The 18,009-nt window shown below is 43.3% G+C and overlaps 1 protein-coding gene across 3 annotated transcripts in view; it reads left to right on the forward strand.

Moving 5' to 3' along the window:
• The window catches only part of cacna2d2a (calcium channel, voltage-dependent, alpha 2/delta subunit 2a), a 183,748-nt gene that overhangs the window by 98,372 nt on the left and 67,367 nt on the right, over nt 1-18,009 (forward strand). The gene's annotated exons all lie outside the window — the stretch shown is intronic.

The following is an 18,009-nucleotide window of genomic DNA, read 5'->3' on the forward strand; positions in this document are numbered from 1 at the left end:
CGATACCCAACATCCACAATGACGGCGAAACAACTAGTAGCTCAGTGTTCCAACATTCGAAAGAAGGGACTGCTCTCACAGCTAGAGATTGACGAGGTACAACACAAATGCTACGGCAAGGAGGAGTCAGGACGCCAGGTCAGGGGGGAGATATCATCACCCCCACCCGAGATTGGGTACATAGCCCCAAGTGCGATAGGAGAAGGATCGTTGAGTGCGAGAGGAACTGACCTGAAAAATAGGATCATGGCCAAGCTTGAAACCTGGATCCCCCGTAGCCGGTTACCAAGATTACGTGAAGTACCCTCAGAAGGTCTGCTAGATGATGTTAATGCAGCACTACGGGCAATACCTACAACCACGATTACCGACACTAACAAGCTGATCTACAATACGGCATCAGTGAGATGCTTGGCTACAAGTTGAACAGCCACAAGGGGCAGTACCCTCCATGGAGAAGGAGGCTAGAGGGCAAGATCAAAGTAGCACGGAGGGAGGTTAGCCAACTAACGGAGTTGCAGAAAGGTGCGACAAATAAGGTGCCTAAGAAATACAGCAAGCTGTCCATACCTGAGGCCTTGGAAACTGCCAAGCAAAGACTCACAGCCTTGGCCAGCCGCTTGAGGAGGTACACCAGAGAGATAGAAGGCAGGAGAATAAACCAGCTGTTCTCCACAGAACCAGCAAAGGTGTACTCTCAGTGGCAAGGGAACAATAAGAGAACAGCACCACCAAGGCTGGAGACAGAACAATACTGGAAGAGCATATGGGAGAAGGATGCAACCCATAACGGCAATGCTCAGTGGCTAGAGGATCTGAGGGCAGACCACAGCGACCTCCCTGAACAGGGTCCAGTAACCATCACGGTGGCAGATATCCAAGAAAGGGTCTCCAGTATGAAGAGTTGGACAGCACCAGGGCCCGACATGGTTCACACCTACTGGCTGAAGAAGCTGACTGCACTCCACGAGCGTCTGGCAGCACAAATGAACCAGCTGCTAGTTAACGAAAGACACCCGGAATGGCTAACTGAAGGCCGGACGGTCCTGATCCCCAAGGACCCCAAGAAGGGACCGGTCCCCTCCAACTACCGACCAATAACCTGCCTCAGTACTACATGGAAGCTCCTGTCAGGTATCATATCGGCTAAGATGAACAGGCACATGGGTCAATACATGAGCGGGACACAGAAAGGAATTGGCAAGAATACCAGAGGTGCAAAACACCAGCTACTGGTAGACAGAACAATCAGCCGAGACTGCAAGACCAGACTGACCAACCTGTGCACTGCCTGGATTGATTACAAGAAGGCCTATGACTCAATGCCCCACAGCTGGATACTGGAATGCCTAGAATTGTACAAGATCAATGGGACCCTAAGAGCCTTCATCAGGAACTCAATGGGGATGTGGCGTACAACACTAGAGGCCAACTCCAAGCCCATAGCACAAGTTACCATCAAGTGCGGGATCTACCAAGGAGATGCTCTGTCCCCACTGCTGTTCTGCATAGGCCTGAACCCCCTCAGTGAGATCATTAACAAGACTGGCTACGGATACCGACTACGGAACGGAGCAGTTGTCAGCCACCTCCTGTACATGGATGACATCAAGCTGTATGCCAAGAGTGAACGAGACATCGATTCACTGATCCACACTACCAGGCTATACAGCAATGACATTGGAATGTCGTTCGGACTGGAGAAGTGTAGTCGGATGGTAACAAAGAGAGGGAAGGTAGTCAGAACTGAGGGGATTGAACTACCAGAAGGCAACATTGCAGACATAGAGGACAGTTACAAGTACCTGGGGATCCCGCAGGCAAATGGGAACCATGAAGAGGCCGCTAGAAAGGCTGCAACCACCAAGTACCTGCAGAGGGTCAGGCAAGTCCTGAGGAGTCAGCTGAATGGTAAGAACAAGATCCGGGCCATCAACACATACGCCCTGCCCGTGATCAGATACCCTGCTGGGGTAATAAGCTGGCCAAAGGAGGAGATAGAAACCACTGACATAAAGACAAGAAAGCTCCTTACCATGCATGGAGGGTTTCACCCCAAGTCCAGCACCCTGAGGCTGTACGATAAGCGGAAGGAAGGGGGCCGGGGACTGGTGAGTGTCAGCACCACAGTCCAGGATGAGACAAGGAACATCCAAGAATACATTGGGAAGATGGCCCCAACTGACCGAGTGCTCAGTGAATACCTCAGGCAGCAGAAACCCAAGAAAGAGGAGGGAGACGAGGAACCATCATGGAAGGACAGGCCCCTGCACGGTATGTACCACCGGCAGATAGAGGAGGTGGCTGATATCCAGAAATCCTACCAGTGGCTGGACAAAGCTGGACTGAAAGACAGCACAGAGGCACTAATCATGGCAGCACAAGAACAAGCTCTGAGCACAAGATCCATAGAGGCTGGGGTCTATCACACCAGGCAAGACCCCAGGTGCAGGCTGTGTAAAGATGCCCCAGAGACAATCCAGCACATAACAGCAGGGTGCAAGATGCTAGCAGGCAAGGCATACATGGAACGCCATAACCAAGTGGCCGGCATAGTGTACAGGAACATCTGTGCTGAGTACAACCTGGAAGTCCCGAGGTCAAAATGGGAGATGCCCCCAAGGGTGGTGGAGAATGACCGAGCTAAGATCCTGTGGGACTTCCAGATACAGACGGACAAAATGGTGGTGGCTAACCAACCGGACATAGTGGTGGTAGACAAACAGAAGAAGGCGGCCGTAGTGATCGATGTAGCGGTTCCGAATGACAGCAATATCAGGAAGAAGGAACACGAGAAGCTGGAGAAATACCAAGGGCTCAGAGAAGAGCTCGAGAGGATGTGGAGGGTGAAGGTAACGGTGGTCCCCGTGGTAATCGGAGCACTAGGTGCGGTGACTCCCAAGCTAGGCGAGTGGCTCCAGCAGATCCCGGGAACAACATCGGAAATCTCTGTCCAGAAGAGCGCAGTCCTGGGAACAGCTAAGATACTGCGCAGGACCCTCAAGCTCCCAGGCCTCTGGTAGAGGACCCGAGCTTGAAGGATAAACCGCCCGCAGGGGCGTGCTGGGTGTTTTTATATATATATATATATATATATATATATATATATATATATATATATATGGCGAGCTACTTTGTAGGTATATTAGCAATGTTATTATCAGCCACACGTCCCATATCACGTATAGAGGTTGCTGTTGATGACCACTGTCATATATCTGAGGAAGAGTTGACATAAGGCGCAGCACATTAGGACCGAGACACAAGATTGGATGAAGAAAGGACAGAGATTGGAGAGATTGGAGGAAGACATGTCCTTTCATTCAGATTGCGATGTGGCAGCTGCTGTATGTTTGAAATGCATTAGTACTAATAGCTGTGCCATTAGGAGAGAGAGAGAGAGAAAGAGGCGCTGTGTTGATGGGTTGCCATGATGAAACCAGGGAGAAGAGGGGGTGACAAAGAGAAGCACGACGGGAATGAGAGAGAGAGTGAGAGAGGTGTAAGTGAGAAAGCAAGTGAGTGAGGGAAGAAGGTATAAGAGATGGAGAAAACGGGAAACAGAGATGGAGCCATCTTCCAGGCCATTTACTGCAATCATCACTCTCTAATCAATCAAGCCTTTCATCATAGGACAACACAATCTCTCCTTCTCTTTCTCTTCTTCTCTCTCTCTCTGCTTCTCTCTCTTCAACTCCACTCAGCCACCCACTCTCATACATAATAGTGGTATTCATGTGACCTCTTTATGGCTCTCAGCACATGTACATACAGGTGACAAATTAAAGGAAAAACCTGACCCCCCTCCACCCCTAGCCCAGCAGCTTTGTTATGCTGTCGGGGCATTTTGCTGCCATGCTTATAATCTGAAAGGAAAGGATTGTGCAAATCAATATAAAGTGTTTCTGATCGTGCTGGGAGGGGTCTCTTACAGGATGACAGGGCATGAGGGGTCTTGAAATGATCTGATAAGAAAAAGCACACTGTGTGGCCTTTTTCAGTCATCAGACCTAAATCCAGTTAAAAATCTCTCCGTCACCAAGGATTTGCAAGAACAATATTTCATTCTTATTGTAGCATTTCAGATACTCATATTAATCAACACCAACAGACATCACTAACATACTGTGTTTTTTTTCTTTAATTTGTCACCCTTCTATAGTAGCTACATTTAGTCAGTATTTCCAGCCACATTAAATGTCCTTAAATCACTATAGGTCCCCTTAGAGGTGTTACATGACCTGAAGTGCTGGGAGCGCGAGCTGCAAGGGTTTGTTCACTTGACCAAGTTCGGCTCCTTTAATAATGCCTCTATTTGAGATAATTGGCCCTTCAGAGGAAATGAGTGAGAATCATTGTGGCGACTCTCAGCCCAGCCCTCGAAGCAACCAGCTCCATTAACCACAGAATACATTAGTCTTATGAGGGCTGCCTTGGACACATTCAAATTCTGGTAAAATAGACAGAAATGAAGGGTGCCTGTCCCTGGCTCCTCTCTACATGTTAATCTTATGTGTTATTTCTCCTTTTCTGTGGTTATCTGAAAATGTTACTTGCCTCTTGTTATTATCTCTTCATTTTACTGTATTAACTAAAAGGAAGATGTTTCGATTTTTTTTTTGTTAGCACACACTACTGTGCCAACAATTAAGAATTGTTTATATGTGCAGGAGTTAGGAGTAAATTAGTAATTTGGCATAAAACAGACCAAGGTTAATGAGTTTTAAAAAGAGGAAAAATTATATATTAAATTATATATAATTTAAGTGGACTGATATTAAAGTCAAAGCTGCCACTCAAGATGATTCTCACATTAAATAGTCTTCAGGTAGAAAGCACATTTTAACCTTAGCTGTTATACAAAGCACTCAACAATGCTTATATCTCTGACAGTAAATTAGCTTGTTATAAATGTACAAAACCAATAATAAACATATTGGGATGTTATCTGAAAAGCAGAATGGAATGATATGCACAACTTTACTCACAGTGGACCACAGAAAACATAGAAGTTTGTTGCTATTTCATCAAAAATATTAGTGCATTTTGAATTTCTGTGACACAACACATTTAAAAAAAAAAGTTGGAATTAATTGGCAACAGGTCAATATGATTGGGTATAAAAAGCATATTTTGGAGTTTTTCTGAAGTAATGATAAGCAAAAACCAGTTTGACTAAAATTGTGCAACACTTTCAGAATAGTGTTTTTCCCTTAAAAGTGGTGAAAACTAAAGATTTTGTCATCTGCAGTGCATAATATCATCTAAAGATTCAGAAAATCTGGAGAAATCTCTGTGAACTAGGGACAAGGCCAGAAAGTAATATTTAAATGCCTGTTATCTTTGGGCCCTCAGGTGGTTTCACATTAACATTTTTAGAAGTAAAATGTGACTTTTTTGTGGAAAACATAGACACCGTATCCTCTGGACAAAGGAGGGTAGGGACCAAGCAGCTAGGGCTGCTCAATTAATCGAATTTTAATCACGATTACGATCTGGGCTTTCAACGATCATTAAAAATGACTGAGCCGATTATTAGCCCCTCCCTCGTGCTTTACTCTCGCGCTGCTCCGTGTGGCAAATCGAGCACACCTCTCTGCATTTCGAACACCCGTCACAACAATTAAGAGAACCCAAGGGAAGCTCAAAAAGCTAAGCAGAAGTTATTTGGAGAGGAGAGTGACTGCCGTTGGTTGAAAAGAGAGGTAAAAAAACCTTCAGTGGTGTGTAAACATTATGGGATCGCAGAGTCAGACATCAAGTAGACATAGTGTGTAAACGTTGCCACGGTGTAGTAGCTGCACCACAGAGCAACACTGCAAAGTTCACTAAACATAGATGTTTACATTTTTCATTTATTTTTTATATTGCAAACATTTGCACTGTTATCAGTATTTGCACACTATTTTATATTATTTTTTTAAAGTCATTATTCAATACATTGTTATTGTTAACCCTTTAAATCCCTGTAGAACCGGAACCGTGTAAGCTAGCGCAATAATTTGTTTTGCATAAGAAACCGGAGGAGTTGTACTTACATCTTATGTAAATGGCCTGTATTTATATAGCGCTTTACTAGTCCCTAAGGACATATCCAGTCATCCACCCATTCACACACTGGTGATGGCAAGCCAGTGACAAGCTTAAGTCATCAGCTTGTCCTCGGTCACTTAATGCATACATATTATTAAAATATGGGCTATAACAGTTGTATTGATGTATAGCAACTTGAAATGCTCCCAAAAATGGCACTACAGCATGTAAAAAAAATAATATAAGCTCTGGCGGACTTGGTTCTATGGTAGGTCTTAAAGGGTTAAATAAATATCGTCAAATAATCGAGATCTCAATTTCAGTGAAAATAATCGTGATTATCATTTTTGCCAGAATCGAGCAGCCCTACATGCAGCTTGTCATAACTGGGCCTCTCTGATGGGGATGGATTACTGCCTATGGAATTGGCTGCTGGTACATCTGGAAAGGCACCATCAGTGCTGACAGGTATTACAGGTTTTAAGGCAACATGTGCTCCTGTCCAGATGGATTTTTCAGGAAAGGTCTTGCATATTCCACTAACACACTGATAAACCGCATACTATATCTATTACAGAAGTATGGCTTCCTAGATAAAAAGTCCAGGTCCTGAAGTGGGCTGCATGCAGTCCAGACTTTTCAACAACTGAAAACACTGGCTGCATCATGAAATAAAAAATACCACAAGGAAGACCCAAGAGTCCAGCAGCTGGTCTTCTCAGTTCCCAGACATTTATGGGCTGCTGAAAATAACAAGGAATGTTATTTCAACTTTTTTCAGACATCAAATTCTGCCATCAACTTGATGGGACAGTGAGTCTTGATTAGACCAGGACATTTTGTAGTTTAATATCTACAAATCATAATCTGACAGCATAAAGCCTATTTTTCCTGTAATTATAGCTTTTGCTATTCAAAACAGTAATCAAACTGTTGGTGTGGTTCTGTGTTTTATGGGATATCCAGTCCTCTTTTCAAACATCAGCTACAGACCTTGTAAATAAAAATTGAATCCATCTTGTGTTAGCAGAACCAAACTCAAAACGTCTCCGCTGCAGAGGGCTGATGGAAAAAAGTCTGGAATATAGCCGTGTGAACCCGTTTTTTAACGCACAGTTCTTATTTCAAACACTGATAAGCATAGTCACAAATAAACTGCATCTATTTCCATTGTGAGCTTTCACCCCTTCCACTTCCTTATAGCTGCACTGAGACAGAGTGCTCGCAGGCTGCCGAGCACGTAATGGAACTCGTAAACAGTGTTATCACTGAATCCTGAACCATGGAACGGCCTTCCATCTGCTCATCACTGGAAGGGAAAAATATGTGGATGGGATATATGGACAGAAATTCCTACACATTTTGCTTTTTCGCTGTTTGAAAAGGATGTCTCTTCCCTTTCAAACGTGATGGTGTGAGGGGCTCAGTAGAATAAGGATTAAACATAACTCGTGCTCATACTCAGTGACAACCACAACAACAATAGGAATAGGAAATTGGATAAAAGGGATAGGATAGAATTAGGGGTGCAATGATATTCGTATCGATATTGAACCGTTCGATACAGTGCTTTGGTTCGGTATCGAACAATACAACATTTGTAATTTATTTTATCAATTTTCCTTCTGACGATGCTGTCTGTGTTGAGCGCTCAGTGAATCTGCGTTCGACTACTCCGCCTAGGCTGCACTGTCGAACGCAGATCCACTGAGCACTCAACACAGACAGCATCGTCAGAAGGAAGAGCGCAGGGCAAGCTAGCAAGACACATGGACCTCCCCCACCCTCATTCAGATCTGGCGTTTGGAATTATTTTGGTTTTCATGTGATGTATGACCCTGAAGGTAAGCGAGTCATGGACTAAAGTAAAACAGTATGTTGGATGTGCCATGCAATGCTCAATTACATGGGTGGGAACTAGTGTGTTAGCGCAGTTAGCTCGTTAACGTGTTGGCCGTCTAGCCCCACACACGGGCAATCAGCGGTAGCTCGTTAACGGACTTGCCGTGTTGTGGCGTTAAGGTCATTTCAACGAGATTAACCTGAAAGCACTAGTGGGAACACAACGAATATGACTGCACATTTACACCGACATCATCCTAGTGCAAAGACCAAAACAACAAGCATGCTACTACCTTTAGCCGAGTCATTTAGACAGCTGTTAGCACATGATTCTCCTTATGCTGCTGAGAATATAGCCCAGAAGAAGCGGATAGTATAGCTTTTATTTTGGAAAGAGACATTTCTCTGTAATAAACTCTCTTTTCCAAAGATGAGTGATTCCTCAATCAGATACAGGGCTTGCAATATCGCTAGCCCGACGTCCTGGAGCTAGCGATTTTTTCCAGTCGGGCTACCAAAATCTATCTCTTCCCTGCCCGTCGGGCTATTGTAGGAAGGAAAAATATATGTCAATGCTTTTGCATTCTTTCAGAAATGTAGCTGGGTAATTATGTCATTGGCATCGGTGAGCCACTGTCAATATGTGACATATTGAAATCCTGTTTGAATTTGCGCTTGTTTTTTTGCTTTCACTTTGCAATCCCGCGAACTGTGTATAGAGAGCGACAGCACTGATCTGTGAGTGATGATAATTTGTGCACCAATTCCTCTGACATCGTCTTATTAATCGTTAGCTTACTATGCAAACATGACAAGTGAAATCTCCCGCAGCTTAAACATGTGAGAGGTTGATCGCGCAGAGAATCGCTGAGCTTATGTGAGTGCGTGTGTAAAAGCATTTCAGTTCTGCTGAGCCAAATAAGACAGGTCAGGGTGAAGAAGTGACAGCCAAAGAAAAGCTTACCACAAAACGGAGAAGTTATGACAAATCAGACTATAAGGCAAAAAGAAAGTGCAGGTTTATGGTTTCATGGACAAAAGAATTTCTGTGGCTACAATATGAGCTATATAACCAGGGCTGCACATAAGTGGTCCGCAGGTGCGCATTCGCTGTCAAAATAAAAAACACGCACAAGGGTTAGGGTTAAATTTAAAAACTGTACTTTTGAGTTAAAATATATATTTATAATTTTAATAAATGACAAATTAAAAAGGCATGAACATTTTTTTGTATCGAAAAAATATCGAATCGTGACACCAAAGTATCGAACCGAACCGAACCGTGAATTTTGTGTATCGTTGCACCCCTAGATAGAATAGGAAAGCTGGTAATCTGTGCTTGAAGAATATGTGCTGATTAAGACACTCCTGATCAACTGATTTGTTAGTCTTATGCCAGTACAGTTAAAATCTAAACCTGTGTTTTGACCGCAGTTTCCCTCGTCTCCTCAGCTCTCCCATCCCTTTAGCACCTCCTCCCCTGTTACCTCCCTTCATTTTTCTATCAACTGCTGTGCTGCTCACAGCTTTGATCAGACTTCTGGTTGCTGTGGTGACCCAGCAGTTTGGTAATTTCAGCTCCTTGATTGCAGACCGTTGTAATTTGTTTAAGTGGTGCGCTCTGAGGTGGAAATGTCCTTTTCACCTTTTTTTCCCCTTTTCCCGCTCAGACTCTTTTCTCATCTCTCTGAGGTATTTTCCCCCCCACGTTTCATAACTAATGTGTTGCTGTTACCTTAAGAAACACCTTTTCACAAAAACACGAGCAGGGGGGACATCACAAAGTGTAAGGTGACTCAGAATGGAAGAAGCATTAAAGTGCAGAAACATTAAGAAAAAAAAAAGATGACAGAGAAAGAAAAGTTCAGAGATGTCAATAAGCCTTCTGTCAGGAGGAGTTTGCTCAACTGTGATGCGGCATGCAGGCCAGGAGGGAGGGCTGAGAAAGTGGCCCCCATGTCTAAATCCCACTGATCGATCCCTCTGCCTCTCAGGAGATGGGAATCAATAGTCAGAGAAATCCACCGAGTTATGCTGCAGAACTTGATTTTCCCATTTGAACACATGGCTAACGCCCATGAAATGTTATTTTAAAGGGTAAACCTGCTGCCTGTTGGCTCTTCTGGTCAGAGCTCAATAGTAAAAAACGAAGTCACAATGGACTGATAAGCACTTGAGATACAGCTTTCTGTATTCAAGTATTCTCACTTTTTGAGATGTTGACGTTTAGTCTTAAAGACTAAATGAATAGATCATATACTGATAGATAACTATTCTACAGCAACCCTGGGGACTTGAAAAAAATACATTTCTTTTGTTATAGAGCTGACAGTGTAGAGATGACTAGAAATTAGAGGAGAGAGAGATAATATTGATCACCTACTGTACATCCAGTTAGAGTTAGGCACTGTGTATTTACCTGCAAGTCCAACAAGTGGTAATTGCTGATATATTAACATAAGTGTGATGGGTACCTTTCTTTTTCTACTGCACTTAATATTGATCATATATTCATCCATTCCCTTCAATCCTAGTTACAGTTCAGTGTCAAATCCCTATTCCTCTATAACAATTTTTACATCTGCTAAATCCTAAAGTGATAGAAAAATATCAGAAACTTTATTTATCAATGTAAGTTTCAGCTTTTCTACAATGTAACATTTAAGGTTGTCATAATACTAGAATTTCAAACTCAATATCTATAGCCAGGAAAATACTCAATACCATTTCTGATACCACAGAGGGAAAATAACCTTTTAACCTTAAATAAGAGGTATAGTTTTTGTAAACAAAGATTAGTACAATATTGTCCATGCACATGTAATCAGCTGCAGCTCTATTTATTTCCTGTAATTCTGTAATTAAGGTAAGTTGCTGTTGTTTCATTCTAGCTACTGATATCTACCTTTCTCAGCTTCAGCCTAGAAGCATAATATATTTTAGAGGCACATAATTGCATAATCCTGTTAAATTAACATGTCTATTACCACTGCAGTTCAAAACTGATAACATCTGCTGCTTAACTCCCACATCAAATTTATTGTTTTATTATTAGTCATAGTGTCATGGGGGTTTGGCAAAAAAGAAGCCAAATGCAGGACTCGCAGACAAAGCAAGGTAACCTTTATTTGGTTTAAAGCTGATAAGCAATACTTTTACGATCATTTAACAGGTGGCTAACATGAGTAGCTGCCAATAATTAAACAGCTAACATTAACATTAACGTGTGCCCTGGCCAAGTCAGTATTTATGACAGTTGTTTGATACTTGACTGTTGTTGAAACAACTTTACTGATATCATGAAATTCTTCATAAAGACCGGGCTGTCATTCTTTAAGGTGCTTCACTGAGTTTGCTGTGCTGCTGTCCATGTGTTCAGCTGCTAGTGAGAGGCGGGGCTAGCTAAAGTTGTATGTTAGCTGGAGGAGGCCAAGGCCGCACTGTTGCAAATAAATATGTAATCAGATGGTAATTTAATATCAATTAGCCTCCAAGTATGAGTATAGTTATCTCTAGTTATCTAGTTATAGGTATCTCTAGGTTTTGTCCAAAATTTTGTACACAAGAAGCACTCTTGCCTTGATCTCTGGTGATACCCATTTATTAACTGCAGAGGTACAGCCCCATATTGTCTCATTTTGCCTCCATTAGATAGGATGTTTGCAAGAAACCTGCTCATTTTCTCTCTGTGTTTGAGGCCACCACAGCTTTCCAGGAAAGTGATGCCTCTCATCAGCTAGGCTGTCATTTTGTGAGCGGTGAGAGCTTGGTTATGCTGCAGCTGAGGAAAGATTCCTGCTTGGGTTTTAGCACTCACTTGATGAATTCTGTCCCTGCTGTCCTTGGTTCCTATCTGCAGATATCTTAAAGCAGGGTTCCCTTTGTCATTTCAATGTTCAAATCATTGTGAGGTACAGCAAGGCATGTGATGGAAATGATTATGGGGTCGAAAATAACAGGTTTCCTTTGGCTGGCGCTGATTGTTGATTGGGCACTCTCAGTCAGGCTGTAAAGAGGGGGTGGTGACTTTTAGGGACTCTACGGACTAGCGGTGGTAAAATGGCTGAAAAACATCAGTGAAATGAAAAGCAGCATTCAGCCCTCTGAGAAAAATGCAACCTGGAAACATTTTGCTAAGATAAGCGTAGAACCAGTGTCATACCAAGCTGCAGTGTGATTGGCGGGGCGGTCCACACAGAGCGCTGGAGTGTATGTGATTGGTCACTTCAGCTATGGAAGCCGTACAATGTTAGACGCACGTAATTGCATTTGCTTTATCAAATCCCTTGGGAATCCAATGATAGCGTTAGTATTGTCACGCCCTGTTTATCTTATTTGTCTTTATTTGGTGTTACAGCACCTCTTTCCTTCTTTTCCTGTGATGATCAGATTGCAGGCTTGTTTGGAGGTGTGGGCATGCGTGTGCCACATTGGATAGGCTTTTTATCTGGCACTGTGTCCATGCAGGGTGGTGATGCTATCAGCGTTAAAACCTGCTACTCAATGGAGCCCTGTCAGCCAACAATGGAGTGCAGCATTACCCAGAGTGCAGCAGGACAAAGCCTTCTTTCCTTATCACAGGATTGAAATATTCACAGACTGATTTAACTGCTTTTACCAAGGGAAAGTGTCAGGCTCTGAAAGAAAAAGACAGCACAGCAGAGATGTAAACGAAAGAGGAAAAGAGAGGGAGGAAGGATATAAGAGGAGAAAAAAAGTTGGCATCTTTGACCTGCAGGGTGTTTACAAAGAGAGACTTAAAGAAGGGAATTTACAGATTCATGGGCCAAATTGGGGGGACATATAACGTAATATAATGTATTCAAATAAACTATTTCGTTTTCATTTTAAAATAATCAAGACTCTTCTCTTTCTTCACTCGTTTCTTCTAATATCTCGCGGATTTTTGCCCATCATTGCCAGTCTTTGAAGTCAGCGTGCAGTTCGGAGGAGGCATGGGGTTGTGCGTGAAGAGGAGCAAGACATTGATGAGTTGTCCATGGAGAATGTCATTCACTTTGCTGAATTTGCACTGTGTATTGGAGCTTTAATCTGGGGGCACATTTGTTTATTGGCATACAAATGAACATCTGCATGGAGCTATGCTTGGACGCCATGGTCTCAGCAGCTCCCTAATCGCTTAAAAGCCTCGAGATACAGAGCATGCCAATGAGAGAGCAAGAGAGAGAGAGCGAGGCAGCCGCGCCCAAGGCCTCAATCATACACCCCTTTATCTGAGTTTCACTTCAGCTCAATAGCTCTCTCCTTCTCTTGTTTTCTTATTCTTCCGGGCCAGCGGTTTAATTTCCAGTTTGCCTGTTGACTCTTCTCATTGACTTGGAATTATAAAGAGCCATTTTTCTAACCTTCACTGGTTAAAAAAAAAAAAGGACCTGACACATCAAACAGCAGTCTGCCTTGAAGAGCTGAAGTTAAAAGGCATTAGCAATACTTTGCCTTAAACCCACAGAAAAATACATAAATGAAAACATGTTTGCACCTCTTATTTTTAGACTTTAGATGTAGTTTGCTTCTGTTAATGAGAGTTAGGGTTTTCTGTGCATGTGTGTGTTTGGAAAAATGTGTGTCTGCCTGTCTGTATTCATTCTGACTGGAGAGTTGGCACACATACAGAGACAGAACAGGAACTACTCAAGCTGATGACCACTCGTTATGTTACTGTAAGTACAACGAAGGCTTCAAGCCACAGCACTAATAGCTCCCACGCTGATAACTCTACAGCTGCACCCCACAGCAAGCGCACTAGGACTGGCAATGCCCCGCACCAACCACCCCTCCCCCAGAAATGCAGTCTGCTATAGGTGGAAGTCCTGCACTTTTTATGAGCATACAGTGAGAAGGAAAAAAAAAACACTGCCAGCAGCGAGAACAGCTCCCCTAAAGAACAAAGTTTCATATTTTATTCACAGGCAACCTCTGCAGTTCAAGATCAAAGTGGTAAAAGGCCCCTCAGATTTCTGACAATTTTTTTAAATGTCTATGATTAATATAGTACTAAATATATACTAAAGAAAACGAGCTGAACAAATTAGTTTCTGATGGCGTATTACGATTTAATTTGGATGTCTCTCCTTTTAGTATGAATGCCCTTGTGTATGTATTTCCTCTGTCTCCATAAGAAATTGGATGTCAGTCATTTCTTGCTTAACATACGGAAATTGTATTATGTGTGTGTGGTGTGCGCACAGGAGTTGACGTGTGCCAAACACGAAGGGTAGCGTCTCTTACTGCAAAGAATCACCTTCTAATATTGTCCAGTTTTATCAAGTTCAAACGTCTGGAGAGTGAAGTCAGGATAAAGTCTGAACATGTGACATTTCACATATGTGACGTTTTAGATGAGATGTGCTGCCTGGGTAGAGCGTGCAGGAGGTGGGAGACATGATGCTCGCACACTTGCTGTGAATTCTCCAGACAATTACCTGCTATATTCTCATATAGGTGCAATCAGACTGTAATAGCGAGCGTCCAATCTGACTTAGTCAGAGATTTGTATTCTCACTCATCACCCAGCCGGATAATGGACTGCAGTTCATGTGCTAAACTGGTATCTAGCTAAAGATAGGAGTGGAAATCAGAGCCAAGGAGATATGAAGGGGGTGAAAATGTAAAGCATCTTAACTGGTTTCCAGCAAAACTTCACAGATTAGTTCTCTGGAGTCGGATCACATTGTATCAGCTTTCCTTTTTTATTCTACTTCAATTTTCACACTAACTGAGCTGTGTGCGCATGTGTGCATGTGTTTGTGTGGTAGTGTGTACCTTATGGGCTGATGTGCGTGGGTTAATGAAGAGCAGTAAATGAAAAACTTTATTGTGTTTGATATAATGTCAGCTTCCATTAGGGAAACTGGTGCTTGGAATGATTGCAAGACTATCGGGGCCAAGAGAGAGGTTCACAGTGTGTGCGTGTCTGTGTGTGTGTTTGTGTTACTCCATGCTTGTGTGCACACCCCAGGGCACAGCAGAAGCACAAAGTGTGTTCTGTAATTATAAATTCATTAGCAGGTGTCCAGAGGAGATATGAATATGACTGTAATCTGTCCCCACCGATGATGGAGCGCTTGTCTCGCATTCAAATGTCAACCTGTCGCAGCCAGCATGCTGAGAGAGCTCACAGATTCAAATTCAGAAGATTGAGCCCCAGCGACCGTGCTCAGTCATAACATGTACCCCTACATTTAGCATCCTTTTATAGGTGCCAGCCATTTTTCAGTCAGAATTGTTATGACGCACTTTAGAAGATGAATTATCTGCCAAGCTCTTCTTCACATATCATGAAATTTTGGGCTCTGACCTTCACCTGAAAGTGGATATTGAAGTTTAAATGTGTAACTACAAGCAATAGCCGAATTTGAAATAGCATGCATCACCTGTGAGAAGAAAACACAATGAAGAAGAACAACCTTTCACAGAGACATTTAAAAAAACAAACAAAGCAAAGATAGGCAAGCATGTATCTGGTCAGACATAAAAACGAGCAGGCATAGGAGCCCTGGCGAGGAGACAAAGTCACATTGTGATCTAGAGCACAGGGGCGGTTTCTATAGCAACAGTAGGCATCTAACCTACGCGCTGCTGCTTTTGGTGAAATCAGAAATTGGCAAGAGGAGGCTGGTATTGAGGAAAGAGAGATTGGAAAAGATGAAGATAAGACGGGGCAGGGGGGAGGAGAAGGGGAGATGGGGCAAAGGGAGAAAAGAGGAAGCAGATCAAGATAACGGTGAGCGGAGGAGGGCGGTAGGAGATGAGCAGGGGAAGATTGATGTAGGGGAGTGGCTGGAGATCATCAGCTGACCTCAGTGTTTGTCTCCTGAATTTGTTGGTCCACTCAGCATGATAGATTTAATTTACTGATAGCACTGTGTCAGTGGGAATTTCTCCTACTTTGTGTGTTTCTGTTTTGTGGGTATGTACATGCAAGCTATAGTTTGCATGTACACACCCAGTTTCTGTAGACATAAGATCATACATTTTTTCGTGCATGTGTAAGCCAGCCGTGTGCAGAGGGCAAGGAGATCAGTGAGGGATAATTGCTGGCTTGGTGTTGTATGAGATGTGTGTTTAACCCAGACCCTGAGCCCGTGGAGGCCTGTGACCAGCCACAGCAGATGGCCATGTTACCCTAGTGAATGCTCAAAGGGTCATGGTGGCCTCGGACCCGTCTTCTGTGCGTGCTTGTGAGTGGTTGGATGTGTGGTGGAGTAGGCAGGCTCTCATAGTCAGGAGTTTGATTTTTGGTGGTGTTTGTGATCATGAATCCGATTCCTGATGGGTAAATGTCTGTCCCCACTGGCTGCTGCCTCTACCACAAGAGGTCGAGCCTCGGCGCTGTCCAGGATGACTCACATCTCTGGGAACTTGGCCATGGGAGGCCAGACAGAACCTTCTTATGACTTTTAACTCCTTTACTTAGATCTTGTTTGCCAAAGTTGCCAAAGGCTCTTTGTCATGCAGCTTGGCTCGAGCTGAACTAAACAGTGAGTTTGGGCTTTTAGGCATTAGCAGTCGCTGCAACAATGTAAAAGAAAAAGGGTGTGCTTGGTTTTTAGGAATACAAAACAATGCTGCTGCAAAACAGGAATGCAGCAAAACAAACAGGATTATGATGTTTACCAGCAGCAGGATCATAACAGATGTGATACGAATATCATCAAAAAGACAGAAAATTAACTGTTAATTTTTTTTAAATGAGCCTCAGAAAAGCTACACTACTCCGTGGCAAAGACTATAGACACTTTTCTCCTTAAACACAATACTTCATTTGGAGTTTGATGACATTGGCAGAGGCTGCTGTTCAAAATAGCCCAGATGCATTTAACCAGGTTGAGGTCTAGTGACTGTATCGTTTTTATGAGTGTTAAATTAGTCACCCCTTGTGTCCTATATGGAAGTATGTGCAACTGTTATGTAGTCACATATTTAGTTTTTACATTTGAATTACCGTCTGACCTAATAAGGGCTACATAGCAAAACAGCAGTTCAAATGGTAATCGGGAAGTAGGCAACTACAGTTTGAGTAAAGATGCTGGACGGTGTTCCTTGGGTGTGAGGAACCAAGCTTTTATTTACAGGAAGCAGTTCTGAATAATGACTTGTAATGCAGCAGCAGTGAGAGTAAACTCTTTAGAAGCATGGGACCAGTCTAAGCAGGACTGGGCTCCGGATCAATCCAGCTGGCAGACACAACAATCCTGTTGCTTTGCCATAGTCCCTCTCTCGCTCTCACTTCATTTCTCTTCTCTCTCTGCAGAGGCATGGGCTATTTTTAGCCCTGGCAGCTCTTTCCCCACTGCACCCAACCACAACCACCCATCGCTCGTCCTCTCTCTCTCTCTCGCTTCACAATTCATCCCTTCATATCAGCCTGGCCTGAGCCTCCAACTTAACCCAGTGTACTCCCTGAAAGATCTGCTCTGATCCTCCACTCAGCTCCTTTCCTTACTTTGCTCACTCCTGATGTCTGAAAGAGCTGGGCGCCACAGGGAGTGCTGGTAAGTTGAGGAGATGTGTCGGGAAGGAAATCCTGTTCTTCCTCTCTCTTGTCCTCTCTAATTTCCCAAACAAGCTGAGCCCAGACTCACCCACCCCATGTGTGGTGTCAGCTTGAGTTTTGATCTTTTTTCCTTTTTTTTTGGTTTTGTTTTGTTTTGCTTTTTTCTTTCTTTGATGGATTGTTTGGTACTGAGCTGATGACTGACTAGCTGATTATCGCTGCAGGCGTGCCAAGACCTCAGCTGTTGTGTGTAGAAAGGCTTTTACATTGAAAGAGAATGACGGGATGATGAGCGCTGGCTGAAAGAGAGGACCTGTCCATATAGATACATGCGAGTGTATAGGTGTGTGTTTTTGTCTTGAGATCAATAAATGCACAGAGCACCTGAGAGATGCGAATAATTATGTACCAAACAGTAGGAGTAAGAAAGAGCCTAATAGAAACTGAGTAAATTAATCAGGCTGAGTACTCATTGTTTAAGACTTTGTACACCTGTATAGAAAACTCTATTTCTGCTCAGCTATCCTCCTTCATCAGACCATGACCAGCTCTTACAGTGTGGGCGAGGCGGTCACTGGGCTGCCCTTGAGAGTGCATCCTCAGCCAGCCTTCTCATG

Source organism: Aulonocara sp. 'chitande type north' Nkhata Bay, linkage group LG5, assembly GCF_057382095.1.
Source record: "Aulonocara sp. 'chitande type north' Nkhata Bay isolate Kocher_YH1m ecotype deep benthic linkage group LG5, A_spYH_male_GT1.1, whole genome shotgun sequence".
Classification (NCBI taxonomy): domain Eukaryota; kingdom Metazoa; phylum Chordata; class Actinopteri; order Cichliformes; family Cichlidae; genus Aulonocara; species Aulonocara sp. 'chitande type north' Nkhata Bay.